At 47.1% G+C, this 19,823-nt stretch overlaps 1 protein-coding gene across 2 annotated transcripts in view; it reads left to right on the forward strand.

Annotated features, from left to right (window-relative positions):
• Window positions 1-19,823, forward strand: part of LOC137314432 (beta-1,3-galactosyltransferase 5-like) — a 39,000-nt gene that overhangs the window by 1,056 nt on the left and 18,121 nt on the right. Inside the window, exon 1 of one of the 2 annotated variants that reach the window (XM_067979777.1) lies at window positions 8,321-8,377. The exons of the other annotated variant lie outside the window; for it this stretch is intronic. The gene's annotated coding sequence lies outside the window, so the exon portion shown is untranslated. Of the gene's footprint in view, window positions 1-8,320; window positions 8,378-19,823 lie in introns of those variants that run through there. 2 annotated transcript variants of the gene reach the window in all.

Genomic DNA, 19,823 nt, shown 5'->3' on the forward strand with positions numbered 1-19,823 from the left:
CTCATCAGTCTGCGGACCGACAGCTGATCCGAGCAAAAGACGGCGACGTCATCCATGTACAGGGAGGCCTTGACCTGAGTGCCTCCGCTGCCCTGGGATCGTCACCCCTCTTATGCCCGCATCCCTCCTGATGGACTCGGCAAAGGGTTCGATGCAACACACGAACAAGACGGAGGAGAGAGGACAGCCCTGCCTGACTCCAGATTTGATCGGAAAGCTTTCTGATTCCCACCCGTTGATTGAAACGACTCTACTGATGTTTGTGTAGAGCAGTTGGATCCAATTGCGGATTCCCTCCCCAAACCCCATTTTGGAGAGCACGTCCATCATGTACGTGTGGGATATTCTGTCAAAGGCCTTCTCCTGGTCCAGGCTGATCAGGCAGGCGTTCACCCCCCTGTCCTGTACGTAGGCAATCGTATCCCTGAGTAGCGCCAGGCTATCAGAGATCGTCCTGCCGGGTACGACGCAGGTCTGATCGGGGTGGATCACCACCTCCTGAGCTGACTTGACCCGATTGGCGATGACCTTGGGCAGAATTTTGCGGTCCACGTTAAGTAGTGAGATGGGTCGCCAATTTTTGATTTCTTCCCTCTCCCCCTTCCGCTTGTCGATGAGGGTGATGATGCCTTTCCTCATGGAGCCTGACATGCTGCCTGCCAGGCGCATACCCCCGTACACTTCCAGCAGGTCTGGGCCTATCCAGTCCCACAGAGCCGAGTACAACTCCACCGGTAAACCATCACTTCCGGGAGTCTTACTCTTCTTGAAGGATCGGACGGCCTTTGTCAGTTCGTCCAGAGTTAGCGGGTGATCCAGACTCTCCCGCTTGCTGTCGTCTAGAACCTCCGTGATAGACGACAAGAAGGACTGGGAGGCCGCGCTGTCTAGGGGCTGCAATCAGGGAAAAACCCCCTGACCCTAACCATAATACTCTAACCCTAACCATAATTCTCTAACCCTAACCTTAATACTCTAACCCTAACCATAATACTCTAACCCTAACCATAATACTCTAACCCTAACCATAATACCCTGACCCTAACCATAATACTCTAACCCTAACCATAAAACCCCCTCGGGCAGAATGTAAAACTCAAATTGCTGTAATGCACCTGTAATGAATCTGGTTCGGGTTAGGGTATTATGGTTAGGGTTAGAGAATTATGGTTAGGGTTAGAGAATTATGGTTAGGGTTAGAGTATTATGGTTAGGGTTAGAGTATTATGGTTAGGGTTAGAGAATTATGGTTAGGGTTAGAGTATTATGGTTAGGGTTAGAGAATTATGGTTAGGGTTAGAGTATTATGGTTAGGGTTAGAGAATTATGGTTAGGGTTAGAGTATTATGGTTAGGGTTAGAGAATTATGGTTAGGGTTAGCGTATTATGGTTAGGGTTAGAGTATTATGGTTAGGGTTAGAGTTAGGGTTAGGGTTAGAGAATTATGGTTAGGGTTAGGGTATTATGGTTAGGGTTAGAGGATAATGGTTAGGGTTAGGGTTAGGGTTAGAAAATTATGGTTTGGGTTAGGGTAAGCGTTAGGATATTATGGTTAGGGTTAGAGAATAATGGTTAGGGTTGGAGTATTATGGTTAGGGTTAGGGTTCGAGTATTATGGTTAGGGTTAGATTATTATGGTTAGCGTTAGAGAATTATGGTTAGGGTTAGGGTTAGGGTTAGGGTATTATGGTTCGAGTTAGGGTATTATGGTTAGGTTTAGAGAATAATATTTAGGGTTAGAGAATTATGGTTAGGGTTAGCCTATTATTGTTATGGTTAGAATATTATGATTAGGGTTAGAGTATTATGGTTAAGGTTACGATTAGGGTTAGCGTTAGGGTTAGGGTTAGTGTTAGAGCATTATGGTTAGCGTTGGAGAATTATGGTTCGGGTTTGGGTATTATGGTTAGGGTTCGAGTATTAAGGTTAGGGTTAGAGTATTATGGTTAGGGTTAGAGTATTATGGTTAGGGTTAGAGAATTATGGTTAGGGTTAGAGTATTATGGTTAGGGTTAGAGTATTATGGTTTGGGTTAGAGAATAATGGTTAGGGTTAGAGCATTATGGTTAGGGTTAGGGTATTATGGTTTGGGTTAGAGAATAATGGTTAGCGTTAGGGTTAGGGTTAGAGAATTATGGTTAGGGTTAGGGTGTTATGGTTAGGGTTCGAGTATTATGGTTAGGGTTAGAGAATTATGGTTAGGGTTAGGGTATTATGGTTAGCGTTAGGGTTAGGGTTAGAGAATTATGGTTAGGGTTAGGGTGTTATGGTTAGGGTTCGAGTATTATGGTTAGGGTTAGAGAATAATGGTTAGGGTTAGAGAATTATGGTTAGGGTTAGAGTATTATGGTTAGGGTTAGAGAATAATGGTTAGAGTTAGGGTATTATGGTTAGGGTTAGAGAATAATGGTTAGGGTTAGAGAATTATGGTTAGGGTTAGAGTATTATGGTTAGGGTTAGAGAATTATGGTTAGGGTTAGAGTATTATGGTTAGGGTTAGAGAATAATGGTTAGAGTTAGGGTTTTATGGTTAGGGTTAGAGAATAATGGTTAGGGTTAGAGAATTATGGTTAGGGTTAGAGTATTATGGTTAGGGTTAGAGAATAATGGTTAGGGTTAGAGAATTATGGTTAGGGTCAGGGTATTATGGTTAGGGTTAGAGTATTAAGGTTAGGGTTAGAGTATTATGGTTAGGGTTAGAGTATTATGGTTAGGGTTAGAGAATAATGGTTAGGGTTAGAGAATTATGGTTAGGGTTAGAGTATTATGGTTAGGGTTAGAGAATAATGGTTAGGGTTAGAGAATTATGGTTAGGGTTAGAGTATTATGGTTAGGGTTAAGAATAATGGTTAGGGTTGGAGTATTATGGTTAGGGTTAGAGTATTATGGTTAGGGTTAGAGTATTATGGTTAGGGTTAGAGTATTATGGTTAGGGTTAAGAATAATGGTTAGGGTTAGAGTATTATGGTTAGGGTTAGAGTATTATGGTTAGGGTTAGAGTATTATGGTTTGGGTTAGAGAATAATGGTTAGGGTTAGGGTTAGGGTTAGAGAATTATGGTTAGGGTTAGGGTGTTATGGTTAGCGTTAGGGTTAGGGTTAGAGAATTATGGTTAGGGATAGGGTGTTATGGTTAGGGTTCGAGTATTATGGTTAGGGTTAGAGAATTATGGTTAGGGTTAGGGTATTATGGTTAGCGTTAGGGTTAGGGTTAGAGAATTATGGTTAGGGATAGGGTGTTATGGTTAGGGTTAGAGAATTATGGTTAGGGTTAGGGTATTATGGTTAGGGTTAGAGAATAATGGTTAGGGTTAGAGAATTATGGTTAGGGTTAGAGTATTATGGTTAGGGTTAGAGAATAATGGTTAGGGTTAAGAATAATGATTAGGGTTGGAGTATTATGGTTAGGGTTAGAGTATTATGGTTTGGGTTAGAGAATAATGGTTAGGGTTAGAGAATTATGGTTAGCGTTAGGGTATTATGGTTAGGGTTAGAGAATTATGGTTAGGGTCAGGGTATTATGGTTAGGGTTAAGAATAATGATTAGGGTTGGAGTATTATGGTTAGGGTTAGAGTATTATGGTTAGGGTTAGAGAATTATGGTTAGGGTTAGAGTATTATGGTTAGGGTTAGAGTATTATGGTTAGGGTTAGAGAATTATGGTTAGGGTTAGAGTATTATGGTTAGGGTTAGAGTATTATGGTTTGGGTTAGAGAATAATGGTTAGGGTCAGGGTATTATGGTTAGGGTTAGAGTATTATGGTTAGGGTTAGAGAATTATGGTTAGGGTTAGAGAATTATGGTTAGGGTTAGAGTATTATGGTTAGGGTTAGAGTATTATGGTTAGGGTTAGAGTATTATGGTTAGGGTTAGAGAATTATGGTTAGCGTTAGAGTATTATGGTTAGGGTTAGAGTATTATGGTTAGGGTTAGAGAATTATGGTTAGGGTTAGAGTATTATGGTTAGTGTTAGAGTATTATGGTTAGCGTTAGAGAATTATGGTTAGGGTTAGAGAATTATGGTTAGGGTTAGAGAATTATGGTTAGGGTTAGATTATTATGGTTAGGGTTAGAGAATAATATTTAGGGTTAGATGATTATGGTTAGGGTTAGAGAATTATGGTTAGGGTTAGAGTATTATGGTTAGGGTTAGAGTATTATGGTTAGGGTTAGGGTATTATGGTTAGGGTTAGAGAATAATGGTTAGGGTTAGAGAATTATGGTTAGGGTTAGCATATTATGGTTAGCGTTAGCGAATTATGGTTAGGGTTAGGGTATTATGGTTAGGGTTAGAGAATAATGGTTAGGGTTTGGCTTAAGGTTAGAGAATTATGGTTAGGGTTAGCGTATTACGGTTAGCGTTAGAGAATTATGGTTAGGATTAGAGAATTATGGTTAGGGTTGGAGAATAATGGTTAGCGTTAGGGTTAGGGTTAGAGAATTATGGTTAGAGTTAGCGTATTATGGTTAGGGTTAGGGTATTATGGTTAGGGTTAGAGAATAATGGTTAGGGTTTGGCTTAAGGTTAGAGAATTATGGTTTGGGTTAGCGTATTACGGTTAGCGTTAGAGAATAATGGTTAGGGTTAGGGTTAGGGTTAGGGTTAGGGTTAGAGAATTATGGTTAGGGTTAGAGAATTATGGTTAGGGTTCGAGTATTTTGGTTATCGTTAGAGTATTATGGTTAGGGTTATGATATTATGGTTAGGTTTGGAGAATTATGTTTAGGGTTAGGGTTAGGGTTAGGGTTAGAGTATTATGGTTTGGGTTAGGTTATTGTGGTTAGGCAATTGTAAACAATTTTACAACACCAAGTTATAGTCCAGCAATTTTATTTTAAATTCACAAGCTTTCGGAGATTTTCTCCTTCCTCAGGCAAATGTTAGAGAATTTTGGTTAGGGTTAGGTTATTGTGGTTAGGGTTAGAGAATTATGTTTATGGTTAGAGTAGTATGGTTAGGGTTAGCGTTAGGGTTAGGGTTAGGGTTAGAGAATTATGGTTAGGGTTAGAGTATTATGGTTTGGGTTAGGTTATTGTGGTTAGGGTTAGAGAATTTTGGTTAGGGTTAGGTTATTGTGGTTAGGGTTAGAGAATTATGTTTATGGTTAGAGTAGTATGGTTAGGGTTAGCGTTAGGGTTAGGGTTAGGGTTAGAGAATTATGGTTAGGGTTAGAGAATTATGGTTAGGGTTAGAGAATTATGGTTAGGGTTAGACTATTATGGTTAGGGTTAGGGTTAGGGTTAGGGTTAGGGTTAGAGAATTATGGTTAGGGTTAGAATATTATGGTTATGGTTTGGGTTATCTCCCCCTCTTCACCCCCCGATGTCCCTCTCTTCACCCCCTCGATATCCCCCTCTTCACCCCCGATGTCCCCCTCTTCACCCCCCGAATGTCCCCCTCTTCACCCCCCCGATGCCCCCCTCTTCACCCCCCGATATCCCCCTCTTCACCCCCCTCGATGTCCCCCTCTTCACCCCCCGAATGTCCCCCTCTTCACCCCCCCGATGCCCCCCTCTTCACCCCTCGATATCCCCCTCTTCACCCCCCTCGATGTCCCCCTCTTCACCCCCCCCGATGTCCCCCTCTTCACCCCCCCGATGTCCCCCTCTTCACCCCCCCGATGTCCCCCTCTTCACCCCCCGATATCCCCCTCTTCACCCCCCTCGATGTCCCCCTCTTCACCCCCCCGATGTCCCCCTCTTCACCCCCCCGATGTCCCCCTCTTCACCCCCCTCGATGTCCCCCTCTTCACCCCCCCGATGTCCCCCTCTTCACCCCCCCGATGTCCCCCTCTTCACCCACTCGATGTCCCCCTCTTCACCCCCCGATGTCCCCCTCTTCACCCCCCCCCGATGTCCCCCTCTTCACCCCCCCCCGATGTCCCCCTCTTCACCCCCTCGATGTCCCCCTCTTCACCCCCCCCGATGTCCCCCTCTTCACTCCCCGATGTCCCCCTCTTCACCCCCCGATGTCCCCCTCTTCCCCCCTCCCCAAGTCCTCCCCTCCATCCCCCCTCCCGTGCCCCATGACCTCTCTCTCTCTCTCTCTCTTTCTCCCCCCCCCGCCCCGTTGCAGCTCCTGACGACCTCCAGCCTCTCAATCCCGGAGAGGACGCGAATCATCACCCATCGCGTCGGAGACGATAAGTTTTGTTCCCGTGGGTCCGCGATGCCCACCTTCACCAACCACCCCCTGCCCCCCCACTGCCAACCCACCAAAATCGACCCCATGTGCCCCCCCTTATGAAATATTTACACGGGACTCTTCAATATTAAATGTTAACATGAAAACATCGCCAAAACTCAGAAAAGGAAGCAAGGTTTATGGAGAAAAGTTATGTCCATATGGACAGGAGGAGGCCATTCAGCCCCTCGAGCCTGTTACACAGGAACAGGAGGAGGCCCATTCAGCCCCTCGAGCCTGTTACACAGGAACAGGAGGAGGCCATTCAGCCCCTCGAGCCTGTTACACAGGAACAGGAGGAGGCCCATTCAGCCCCTCGAGCCTGTTACACAGGAACAGGAGGAGGCCCATTCAGCCCCTCGAGCCTGTTACACAGGAACAGGAGGAGGCCCATTCAACCCCCCTCGAGCCTGTTACACAGGAACAGGAGGAGGCCATTCAGCCCCTCGAGCCTGTTACACAGGAACAGGAGGAGGCCCATTCAACCCCCCGAGCCTGTTACACAGGATTTGATTTTGAATTATTATTTATGCAACAACAGCAATTTCCATTTATAAAGCACCTTTAACATCGTAAAACATCCCAGAGCACTTCACAGGAGCGATCATCAGACAGAAATTTAACACCAAGCCAAATAAGGAAAGATTGTGACAGGTCACCAAATGCTCGGTCAAAGAGGGAGGTTTTAAGGCAGTACTGAGGGAGCGCCGCACTGTCGGAGGGTCGGTACTGAGGGAGCACCGCACTGTCGGAGGGTCGGTACTGAGGGAGCACCGCACTGTCGGAGGGTCAGTACTGAGGGAGCGCCGCACTGTCGGAGGTCAGTACTGAGGGAGCGCCGCACTGTCGGAGGGTCAGTACTGAGGGAGTGCCGCACTGTCGGAGGGTCGGTACTGAGGGAGCGCCGCACTGTCGGAGGGTCAGTACTGAGGGAGCGCCGCACTGTCGGAGGGTCGGTACCGAGGGAGCGCCGCACTGTCGGAGGGCCGGTACTGAGGGAGCGCCGCACTGTCGGAGGGTCGGTACTGAGGGAGCGCCGCACTGTCGGAGGGTCGGTACTGAGGGAGCGCCGCACTGTCGGAGTGTCGGTACTGAGGGAGCGCCGCACTGTCGGAGGGTCGGTACTGAGGGAGAGCCGCACTGTCGGAGGGTCAGTACTGAGGGAGCGCCGCACTGTCGGAGGGTCGGTACCGAGGGAGCGCCGCACTGTCGGAGGGTCAGTACTGAGGGAGCGCCGCACTGTCGGAGGGTCGGTACTGAGGGAGCGCCGCACTGTCGGAGGGTCGGTACTGAGGGAGCGCCGCACTCTCGGAGGGTCAGTACTGAGGGAGCGCCGCACTGTCGGAGGGTCGGTACTGAGGGAGCGCCGCACTGTCAGAGGGTCGGTACTGAGGGAGCGCCGCACTGTCGGAGGGTCGGTACTGAGGGAGCGCCGCACTGTCGGAGGGTCAGTACTGAGGGAGCGCCGCACTGTCGGAGGGTCAGTACTGAGGGAGCGCCGCACTGTCGGAGGGTCGGTACTGAGGGAGCGCCGCACTGTCGGAGGGTCGGTACTGAGGGAGTGCCGCACTGTCGGAGGGTCGGTACTGAGGGAGCGCCGCGCTGTCGGAGGGTCGGTACTGAGGGAGCGCCGCGCTGTCGGAGGGTCGGTACTGAGGGAGCGCCGCTCTGTCGGAGGGTCGGTACTGAGGGAGTGCCGCACTGTCGGAGGTGCCGTCTTTTGGATGAGACGTTAAACTGAGGCCCCGTCTGCCCCTCTCAGGTGGATATAAAAGATCCCACGGCCCACTATTGGAAGAAGAGCAGGGGGAGTTCTCCCCGGTGTCCTGGGGCCCCGATATTTATCCCTCGACCAACACCTTAAACAGATGATCTGGGCCATTTATCACATCGCTGTTTGTGGGATCTTGCCTTGCGCAAATCGGCTGCCCCGTTTCCCACATTACAACAGTGAGCACACTTCGAAAAGTACCTCATTGACTGTGAGGCGCTTTGGGACGTCCAATCGAAATGCAAATCCTTTCTTCCAGTTTTAAAAATGAACCTTATTTGTTTTGACATGATCAATCACCAAAGCCCTGAAGTGAGATTAATACTCATGTCGCAACACCTAAGGAGGCTTGCGGAAGTGGGATGGGTGATCAGGAAGAGCTTGGGTTGTTGCTGAGAGAAGCACTGGCCAAAGTTTTAACAGGTTTGTGTGTCGTTCTTAAGTCTGGCTCATTTAATGGAAAGGGTTCACCCACCTAAAATGAACAGGTTAACAGGGCGCCGAGGGAGTTACAGAGAGAGAGAGAGAGAGAGCAAGTCTGGCAGACAGAGGGGAGTGCGATAGACGCATGGATTGAGGAGGATGAAAGAGAAGAGATAAAGGGGGGAGAGAGAGAGAGAGAGAGAGAGAGACAGCGGGGGTGGGGAGAGAGAGAGAGATGGAAAGGAGGAGGAGAGAGAGAAGACAGAGAGGGAGTCAAGCCGAGGGGAACAGGGATGAGAGTGACTGACAAGAGAAAGAGTGACGGGAAGAAAGAGAGAAATAATGAGACACACAGAGAAGAGAGAAACAGAGAGGGAGGGGAGAAAGAAAAAGACAAGAAAGAGACATAGAAAGGGGAAAGTGATAGAAGCAGAGAGACGAAAGTAGACTCGAGACTGGAAATGATTGTCTTTGATCTCACATTCATTTGATATTCCAGCTTTTATCGGATTCCCTAATGCATTTTTTTTTCTGTGATTTTGTTTGATAATCGCTCTTGTGAAGCTCCTTGGGACGTTTTTCTACTTTAAAGACCCTGGCAGAAATACAAATTGTTTCTCTCTCTCGTACTGCAATTGAGGGATTGACTCGCTGGGAATAAATGTGTTAACGCTGCAATTAAATTGTCCGGGGGGATGTTCGGAGGGCGACCAACCCTCCAGGATCTCCAGGAATTCCAGAGTAATTTCCTGGACGCTGCTGTGGGCAATCAAGGAGAAAATTCACATGGGCATTAAAAAATTGTCTGATTTTATTCCATCTTCTTTGAATGTCGGAGATAAGGGGAATTTGAAAATGCTGTTTGACTGGGCGGAGCCAGTTGGAGGCAGGAGGCCACGCGATAATTGGGTTGGTCAGATGGGCGGAACAGTGGCAAATGGAATTTAACCCGGAAAAGTGCGAGGTGATGCACTTTGGAGGGACTAACAAGGCAAGGGAATACACAATGAATGGGAGGACCCTAGGCAAGACAGAGGGTCAGAGGGATCTTGGTGTGCAAGTTCACAGATCCCTGAAGGAGGCGGAACAGGTCGATAAGGTGGTAAAGAAGGCATATGGGATACTTGCCTTTATTAGCCGAGGCATAGAATATAAGAGCAAGGAGGTTATGATGGAGCTGTATAAAACACTGGTTAGGCCACAGCTGGAGTACTGTGTGCAGTTCTGGTCGCCACACTACAGGAAGGATGTGATCGCTTTGGAGAGGGTGCAGAGGAGATTCACCAGGATGTTACCAGGGCTGGAGCGCTTCAGCTATGAAGAGAGACTGGGAAGATTGGGTTTGTTTTCCTTGGAGCAGAGGAGGCTGAGGGGGGACATGATTGAGGTGTACAAAATTATGAGGGGCACAGATAGGATGGATACTAAGGAGCTTTTTCCCTTCGTTGAGGGTTCTATAACAAGGGGACATAGATTCAAGGTAAAAGGCGGGAGGTTTAGAGGGGATTTGAGAAAGAACTTTTTCACCCAGAGGGTGGTTGGAGTCTGGAACTCACTGCCTGAGAGGGTTGTGGAGGCAGGAACCCTCACAACATTCAAGAAGCATTTGGATGAGCACTTGAAATGCCATAGCATACAAGGCTACGGACCAAATGCTGGAATATGGGATTAGAGTAGACAGGGCTGATGGCCGGCGCGGACACGATGGGCCGAAGGGCCTCTATCCGTGCTGTATAACTCTATAATGCCTCAAGGGATGCGTCTGACCAGGTTTAGCGAGCCTAAATGTCACATAATCTGTTGCTCAAACCCTCGTCCATGCCTTTGTAATCCTCCACAATGGTCTCCTGGCCAGCTTCCCATCTTGCATCCCTCGTTCCCTCCTAACATCGACTTGTGGGTCTGATTTAGGCTCCTTGGGACGTTTTACTACGTTAAAGGCCCTATATAAATGCAGGCTGTTGTTGTGGTAAACAGGCTTCAGTGTTTGCCCGCTGAGATAGCCAGTAATCATTCCCCCCCCACCCACCCCCCCGACTGAAAACGAGCTTGCTCGACAGTGAACCACTGAGAGTGTGGCAGTGTGTTAACCTGTGAACGACTCTGTGTACCCTTCAGTAAATGCAGCACAGTGGGTTCCAAAATAAGCCGTTCCTGCCCACGTGCGTCAGCAGCCGACGTCTCAGGTTACCCTCTGCCGCCCCTGGCCGACAGGGCTGTTCCACCGTGTGCTGCCTGACACGAGGGCAAGACCAAAGGGGTAACTTGGCGATGACAAAATTAATTGGCGCTTGGAAAAGTTTGGACTAATAAATGAAAGTCAGCACGGATTTGTTAAAGGCAAATCGGGTTTGATTAACTTGGTTGCGTTCTTTAATGAAGTAACAGAGAGGGTTGATGAGGGTAGTGGTCTGGAGATGGCAAAAATGCTGAACAAATATTTTGTTTCAGTCTTTACGGTAGAGGACACTAAGAATATCCCAACACTGGACAAACAGGGGGCTCTAGGGGGGGAGGAGCTAAATACGATTAAAATCACTAAGGGATTGGTACTCAGTAAATTAATGGGACTCAAGGCCGATAAATGCCCTGGACCTGATGGCTTCCATCCTAGGGTCTTGAGGGAAGTGGCAGTAGGGATTGTGGATGCTTTGGTAATAATTTTCCAAAATTCCCTGGACTCGGCAAAGGTCCCGGCAGATTGGAAAACTGCTAATGTAACACCCTTATTTAAAAAGGGTAGTAGGCAGAAGGCTGGAAATTATAGACCAGTTAGCCAAACATCTGTGGTGGGTAAAATTTTGGAGTCTATTATTAAGGAGACAGTAGCGGAACATTTCGATAAACATAATTTAATAGGACAAAGTCAGCATGGCTTTACGAAGGGGAAGTCATGTCTGACAAATTTGCTTGAGTTCTTTGAGGATATAACGTATAGGGCCGCCTTCTGTGCTGTATCAGTCGATGATTTTTTCCAATTTGCTGAGTTTACCTGGCTTTTGACTCAAGGGGCATCGTTTCGTCTGAGCGAGCTTTCTGGGAATCCGTGGGCGAGTCTGTGTGAGGTTCTTTGGGCTGGTTCATGGAGCAATGCACTAAGTTGTCTTAAAAATGGTTAAACCTTCAATTACTTACAGTTCTGAAACGCAAACTCTGTTTCTCTCTCCACCAGATGCTGCCTGACTTGCTGAGCATTCCTAGCATTTTGTGCTTTCATTTCAGATTCCGAGCATCTGCATTGTTTTGCTTTTGAAGTTGTTGAGCAGGTTACAGTTCATTCCTGCTGATCATTTCTTCCTGCCGATTGTTCTATCCACCCCTCCCATTCCTGTTTGTTCTCCTTCAGGCTGATATAGGCTGCTCAAGCTTACAGTCGGAAAATAGTTCCAACCTTGACGCCATGAACCTTTCCAGCCCTGCAACCCTCCCAGATCTCAGCCCTCCTCCGATTCCGCCCTCTTGCCCATCCCCCCGATTCCCATCGCTCCACCATTGGCGGCCGTGCCTTCAGCTGCCTCGTCCCTCAGCTCTGGAATTCCCTCCCTCAACTTCTGTGCCTCTCTCTCCTTCTCTAAGAGGCTCTACCTCTTTGACCTGGCTTAATCGCTCCTTATGTGCTTCGGTGTTAAATTTTGATTGATAATCGCTCCTGTGAAGCGCCTTGGGACATCTCACTCCGTTAAAGGCGCTATATAAATGCAAATTGTTGCTTTTGTCGTTAGATAATTCCAATAACCAGCCGTATATTGACGAAATGGTCCAATTTTAAAGGGGTGCAGGAACAGAGAGACCTGGGGGTGTACGTACCCAAATTTTAAAAAAAATTTATTCGTTCATGGGATGTGGGCGTCGCTGGCGAGGCCGGCATTTATTGCCCATCCCTAATTGCCCCTTGAGAAGGTGGTGGTGAGCCGCCTTCTTGAACCGCTGCAGTCCGTGTGGTGAAGGTTCTCCCACAGTGCTGTTAGGAAGGGAGTTCCAGGATTTTGACCCAGCGACGATGAAGGAACGGCCGATATATTTCCAAGTTGGGATGGTGTGTGACTCGGAGGGGAACGTGCAGGTGGTGTTGTCCCCATGTGCCTGCTGCCCTTGTCCTTCTCGGTGGTAGAGGTCGCGGGTTTGGGAGGTGCTGTCGAAGAAGCCTTGGCGAGTTGCTGCAGTGCATCCTGTGGATGGTCCACACTGCAGCCACGGTGCGCCGGTGGTGAAGGGAGTGAATGTTTAGGGTGGTGGATGGGGTGCCAATCAAGCGGGCTGCTTTGTCCTGGATGGTGTCGAGCTTCTTGAGTGTTGTTGGAGCTGCACTCATCCAGGCAAGTGGAGAGTATTCCATCACACTCCTGACTTGTGCCTTGTGGATGGTGGAAAGGCTTTGGGGAGTCAGGAGGTGAGTCACTCGCCGCAGAATACCCAGCCTCTGACCTGCTCTCGTAGCCACAGTATTTATATGGCTGGTCCAGTTAAGTTTCTGGTCAATGGTGACCCCCCAGGATGTTGATGGTGGGGGATTCGGCGATGGTAATGCCGTTGAATGTCAAGGGGAGATGGTTAGACTCTCTCTTGTTGGAGATGGTCATTGCCTGGCACTTGTCTTTGAGGATGGCAGGACAAAGCTGTTAAAAAAGAATATGGGATCCGATAAATATCAGCATTTGGGTTAAATTGGATAACCCTTAAAAATGGGCGTGGGGATCGCGATTAACACGTGCCCGTTCATAGCGATGCAGACAGTGGGATACGTTCGTGCTGCCTGCTGTTTTAAATGCTTGCTGCTGCAGCGTGCGCTACCTGTGCTGTTGACTGGCCGCTCGCATCAGCGACCAGAATAGTTCTCCTAAGAGCAGAGATTCAGTAGCAGTGTCCAAAATGATAAGGGGTTTTGATGGAGTAGATACGGACAAACTGTTTCCAGTGGCAGGAGGGTCAGGAACTGTTGTCCCTGTGCAGGCTCTGTGAAAGAGCTCTCCAATTAGTCCCAATCTTTCCCCCCGTCGCCCTGTAAATTTTCCCCCTTCGAGCATCTCTCCGATTCCCCCCTTTTGAAAGTTATTATTGAATCTGTTCCCTCCGCCCTTTCAGGCAGCGAATTCCAGATCATCGCGACTCGCTGCGTAAAAAAACATTCTCCTCATCTCCCCCTCTTTCCCCGATTATCTTAAATCTGTGTCCTCTGGTTCCCGACCCTCCTGCCCACTGGGAAACACTCTCTCCTTATTTACTCTCTCAAAACCCCTCCTGATTTTGAACCCCTCGATTAAATCTCCCCTTAACCTTCTGAGCTCTGAGGAGAACAATTCCCAGTTTCTCCAGTCTCTCCACGTAACTGAGGTCCCTCATCCCTGGTCCCATTCTGGTAAATCTCCCCTTAACCTTCTCTGCTCTGAGGAGAACAATCCCCAGTTTCTCCAGTCTCTCCACGTAACTGAGGTCCCTCATCCCTGGTCCCATTCTGGTAAATCTCCCCTTAACCTTCTCTGCTCTGAGGAGAACAATTCCCAGTTTCTCCAGTCTCTGCACATAACTGAGGTCCCTCATGGTCCCATTCTGGGAAATCTCCTCTGCACCCTCTCTGAGACCCTGGACATCCTTCCTAAAGAGTGCGGGGGCCCGGAATTGGACGCAATGCTCATGAATTGACATCATTATGCCAGTTAGTGATAAGCCAGAGTAGCTGAGGGTGGGTTAGAGCAGGTGATTGTTCTCTGGATCACAGTTCCCTTTATCTGGCTCTACTTCAGTCTGCCTCAGTCGAGTGTTCGATGCCATTAAACAGACTTGGCCCCAATCAAACACCATCTGGAGGGAGCAGAAATACCTGAAAACAATTTAAAATCAGGAAGTTTAGAAACCTTTACAGAAGAGGAGGGTAGGAGCTTTTCCGATGCATATTGTACTTTGGTGTGGCCGAACAGGTCCTGGGACGGCAGGGCTGATCCCAGCCAAGGATTGATGTGCAGGGATATGATTTGGGGTCCAGGCTGTTCTTTCATCACATCACCGATCGCACCCAAAACACCTCGACTGAGGTAGACTGGAGTGAAGCCAGATATAGAGAGCTGCGAACCAGGGAACGACCAGGGCACACACGGTTTAAAGAGTCTCTCAGGTGATCTATTCTATTAAAACCTCAGTTTCCTTCTGCACAACTGCACAATGTATTGCTTGCTCTCATTCCTAACTTTCTTTTTATGTTCTCTCCAAACCAACTCTCTCCACAGGTTCTCCGAGCCCGAGCTGTGAACCCATGTCTCGAGACCTTCTCCCCTATATCTCTCTCTTTATCTCTTTTTCGCTCTCACTCTTGTTTTGTTACTTTCATGTTTCCAGCTCTCTCTCCCTCTCTTTTTTCGTTTCTATCTGTCCCCTTTTTCTCCCTTTTACTATTTCTATCTCTCGAGCTTTTACGTTTCGTTTTATGTTTCAATATCTCTTTCTTTTTGTTTCTTCCTCTCTTTCATTTTCTTACTTTGCATGTTTCTTCTTTTCTCATTTTTTACGTTTCTGTCTTTCTCGTTTCTCTCATTTTTCTCTCTATCTTTTTCTTTTTCGTTTCCCTCTCCTCATTTCCTTTTCCATTCTTCCATTGCCCTTTCTTCTGATCTCTCTCTCTTTCTTTCTTGTCTCTCTCTCTCTCTTTCATTCTTTTTTGTGAATATCTCTTTCTTTCTCTCCTTTCTAATTTCTATCTCGTTCACTCTTTCTCACGATTATTCTTTCTGCTTCTTTATTTCTTTCTCTCACTTTCCTCCCTTCGTCATTCCCTCGTTCTTTCCCACTGCGTCGTATGATCACACCTTTATTCTGTTTTCCTTATTGATAAATCACTCTGACGTCCTAACATGCTCCTGTGACATTCCCTTGTCGATTGTTTTAGAAGCGAGTAGGACTCATTAAAAATAATCCAATTAACAGGGGCGTTAACATCATGGACAGACGAACTCCAGACTAACATGCTGAGAGTTCATCTGCTGATTCGGCCCACAGTCCCCTCTAAGAACGTAAGAAATAGGAGCAGGAGTCGGCCATTCGGCCCCTCGAGCCTGCTCCGCCATTCAATCAGATCATGGCTGATCTTCGACCTCAACTCCACTTTCCCGCCCGATCCCTTGATTCCCCCAAAAATCTATCAATCTCAATTTTGGATACACTCAACGACTGAGCATCCACAGCACTCTGGGGTAGAGAGTTCCAAAGATTCACAGCCCTCCGAGTGAAGAAATTCCTCCTCGTCTCAGTCTTGGATGGCCGACCCCTTATCCTGAGACTATGCCCCCTGGTTCTAGACTCTCCAGTCAGGGGAAAACAGCCTCTCAGCATCTACCCTGTCAAACCCCCTCAGAATCTTATCTGTTTCAATGAGATCACCTCTCATTCTTCTAAACTCCAGAGAGTATCGGCCCATTCTACTCAATCTCTCCTCATAGGACAACCCTCTCATCCCAGCAATCAATCTAGTGAACCTTCGTTGCCCCGCCTCGAAGGCAAGTCTATCCTTCCTTAGATAAGGAGACCAAAACTGTACACAGTACTCCAGGTGAGGTCTCTCCAAAGCCCTGTCCAATTGTAGTAAGATTTCCTTACTCTTGTACTCCAACCCCCCTTGCAATAAAGGCCAACATACCATTTGCCTTCCTAATTGCTTGCTGTACCTGCATGTTAACTTTCTGTGTTTCTTGTACGAGGACACCCAAATCCCTCTGAACACCAACATTTAATAGTTTCTCACCATTTAAAAAAGATTCTGTTTTTCTGTTCTTCCTACAAAGTGAATAACCTCACATTTCCCCACATTATACTCCATCTGCCACCTTCTCGCCCACTCACTGAACCTGTCTATATCCCTTTGCAGACTCTCTGCGTCCTCCTCACTGCTTACTCTCCCACCGAGCTTTGTATTGTCAGCAAACTTGGAACCATTACACTCGGTCCCTTCATCCAAGTCATTAATATCGATTGTAAATAGCTGAGGCCCGAGCACTGATCCCTGCGGTACCCCACTAGTTACAGCCCGCCAACCCGAGAATGACCCGTTTATCCCTACTCTCTGTTTTCTGTCCGTTAACCAATCCTCTATCCATGCTGATATATTACCCCCAATCCCATGAGCCCTTATCTTGTGTAACAAACTTTTATGTGGCACCTTATCGAATGCCTTTTGAAAATCCAAATATACGACACCCACTGGTTCCCCTTTATCCACCCTGCTAGTTACATCCTCAAAAAACTCCAATAGATTTGTCAAAAACAATCTCCCTTTCATAAAATCATGTTGACTCTGCCCAATCATATTATGATTTTCTAAGTGCCCGGTTACCACTTCCTTAATAATAGATTCTAGCATTTTTCCTCCTACTGATGTCAGGCTAACCGGCCTCCACCATCTGGAGGGAGCAGAAATACCTGAAAACAATTTAAAATCAGGAAGTTTAGAAACCTTTACAGAAGAGGAGGGTGGGAGCTTTTCCGATGCATATTGTACTTTGGTGTGGCCGAACAGGTCCTGGGACGGCAGGGCTGATCCCAGCCAAGGATTGATGTGCAGGGATATGATTTGGGGTCCAGGCTGTTCTTTCATCACATCACCGATCGCACCCAAAACACCTCGACTGAGGTAGACTGGAGTGAAGCCAGATATAGAGAGCTGCGAACCAGGGAACGACCAGGGCACACACGGTTTAAAGAGTCTCTCAGGTGATCTATTCTATTAAAACCTCAGTTTCCTTCTGCACAACTGCACAATGTATTGCTCGCTCTCATTCCTAACTTTCTTTTTATGTTCTCTCCAAACCAACTCTCTCCACAGGTTCTCCGAGCCCAAGCTCTGAACCCATGTCTCGAGACCTTCTCCCCTATATCTCTCTCTTTATCTCTTTTTCGCTCTCACTCTTGTTTTGTTACTTTCATGTTTCCAGCTCTCTCTCCCTCTCTTTTTTCGTTTCTATCTGTCCCCTTTTTCTCCCTTTTACTATTTCTATCTCTCGAGCTTTTACGTTTCGTTTTATGTTTCAATATCTCTTTCTTTTTGTTTCTTCCTCTCTTTCATTTTCTTACTTTGCATGTTTCTTCTTTTCTCATTTTTTACGTTTCTGTCTTTCTCGTTTCTCTCATTTTTCTCTCTATCTTTTTCTTTTTCGTTTCCCTCTCCTCATTTCCTTTTCCATTCTTCCATTGCCCTTTCTTCTGATCTCTCTCTCTTTCTTTCTTGTCTCTCTCTCTCTCTTTCATTCTTTTTTGTGAATATCTCTTTCTTTCTCTCCTTTCTAATTTCTATCTCGTTCACTCTTTCTCACGATTATTCTTTCTGCTTCTTTATTTCTTTCTCTCACTTTCCTCCCTTCGTCATTCCCTCGTTCTTTCCCACTGCGTCGTATGATCACACCTTTATTCTGTTTTCCTTATTGATAAATCACTCTGACGTCCTAACATGCTCCTGTGACATTCCCTTGTCGATTGTTTTAGAAACGAGCAGGACTCATTTAAAATAATCCAATTAACAGGGGCGTTAACATCATGGACAGACGAACTCCAGACTAACATGCTGAGAGTTCATCTGCTGATTCGGCCCACAGTCCCCTCTAAGAACGTAAGAAATAGGAGCAGGAGTCGGCCATTCGGCCCCTCGAGCCTGCTCCGCCATTCAATCAGATCATGGCTGATCTTCGACCTCAACTCCACTTTCCCGCCCGATCCCTTGATTCCCCCAAAAATCTATCAATCTCAATTTTGGATACACTCAACGACTGAGCATCCACAGCACTCTGGGGTAGAGAATTCCAAAGATTCACAGCCCTCTGAGTGAAGAAATTCCTCCTCGTCTCAGTCTAGGATGGCCGACCCCTTATCCTGAGACTATGCCCCCTGGTTCTAGACTCTCCAGTCAGGGGGAAACAGCCTCTCAGCATCTACCCTGTCAAACCCCCTCAGAATCTTATCGGTTTCAATGAGATCACCTCTCATTCTTCCAAACTCCAGAGAGTATCGGCCCATTCTCCTCAATCTCTCCTCATAGGACAACCCTCTCATCCCAGGAATCAATCTAGTGAACCTTCGTTGCCCCGCCTCGAAGGCAAGTCTATCCTTCCTTAGATAAGGAGACCAAAACTGTACACAGTGCTCCAGGTGAGGTCTCTCCAAAGCCCTGTCCAATTGTAGTAAGACTTCCTTACTCTTGTACTCCAACCCCCTTGCAATAAAGGCCAACATACCATTTGCCTTCCTAATTGCTCGCTGTACCTGCATGTTAACTTTCTGTGTTTCTTGTACGAGGACACCCAAATCCCTCTGAACACCAACATTTAATAGTTTCTCACCATTTAAAAAAGATTCTGTTTTTCTATTCTTCCTACAAAGTGAATAACCTCACATTTCCCCACATTATACTCCATCTGCCACCTTCTTGCCCACTCACTGAACCTGTCTATATCCCTTTGCAGACTCTCTGCGTCCTCCTCACTGCTTACTCTCCCACCGAGCTTTGTATTGTCAGCAAACTTGGAGACATTGCACTCGGTCCCTTCATCCAAGTCATTAATATCGATTGTAAATAGCTGAGGCCCGAGCACTGATCCCTGCGGTACCCCACTAGTTACAGCCCGCCAACCCGAGAATGACCCGTTTACCCCTACTCTCTGTTTTCTGTCCGTTAACCAATCCTCTCTCCATGCTGATATATTACCCCCAATCCCATGAGCCCTTATCTTGTGTAACAAACTTTTATGTGGCACCTTATCGAATGCCTTTTGAAAATCCAAATATACGACACCCACTGGTTCCCCTTTATCCACCCTGCTAGTTACATCCTCAAAAAACTCCAATAGATTTGTCAAAAACAATCTCCCTTTCATAAAACCGTGTTGACTCTGCCCAATCATATTATGATTTTCTAAGTGCCCGGTTACCACTTCCTTAATAATAGATTCTAGCATTTTTCCTCCTACTGATGTCAGGCGAACCGGCCTCCACCATCTGGAGGGAGCAGAAATACCTGAAAACAATTTAAAATCAGGAAGTTTAGAAACCTTTACAGAAGAGGAGGGTGGGAGCTTTTCCGATGCATATTGTACTTTGGTGTGGCCGAACAGGTCCTGGGACGGCAGGGCTGATCCCAGCCAAGGATTGATGTGCAGGGATATGATTTGGGGTCCAGGCTGTTCTTTCATCACATCACCGATCGCACCCAAAACACCTCGACTGAGGTAGACTGGAGTGAAGCCAGATATAGAGAGCTGCGAACCAGGGAACGACCAGGGCACACACGGTTTAAAGAGTCTCTCAGGTGATCTATTCTATTAAAACCTCAGTTTCCTTCTGCACAACTGCACAATGTATTGCTCGCTCTCATTCCTAACTTTCTTTTTATGTTCTCTCCAAACCAACTCTCTCCACAGGTTCTCCGAGCCCAAGCTCTGAACCCATGTCTCGAGACCTTCTCCCCTATATCTCT

This window comes from Heptranchias perlo, unplaced genomic scaffold, assembly GCF_035084215.1.
Source record: "Heptranchias perlo isolate sHepPer1 unplaced genomic scaffold, sHepPer1.hap1 HAP1_SCAFFOLD_504, whole genome shotgun sequence".
In the NCBI taxonomy this organism is placed as follows: domain Eukaryota; kingdom Metazoa; phylum Chordata; class Chondrichthyes; order Hexanchiformes; family Hexanchidae; genus Heptranchias; species Heptranchias perlo.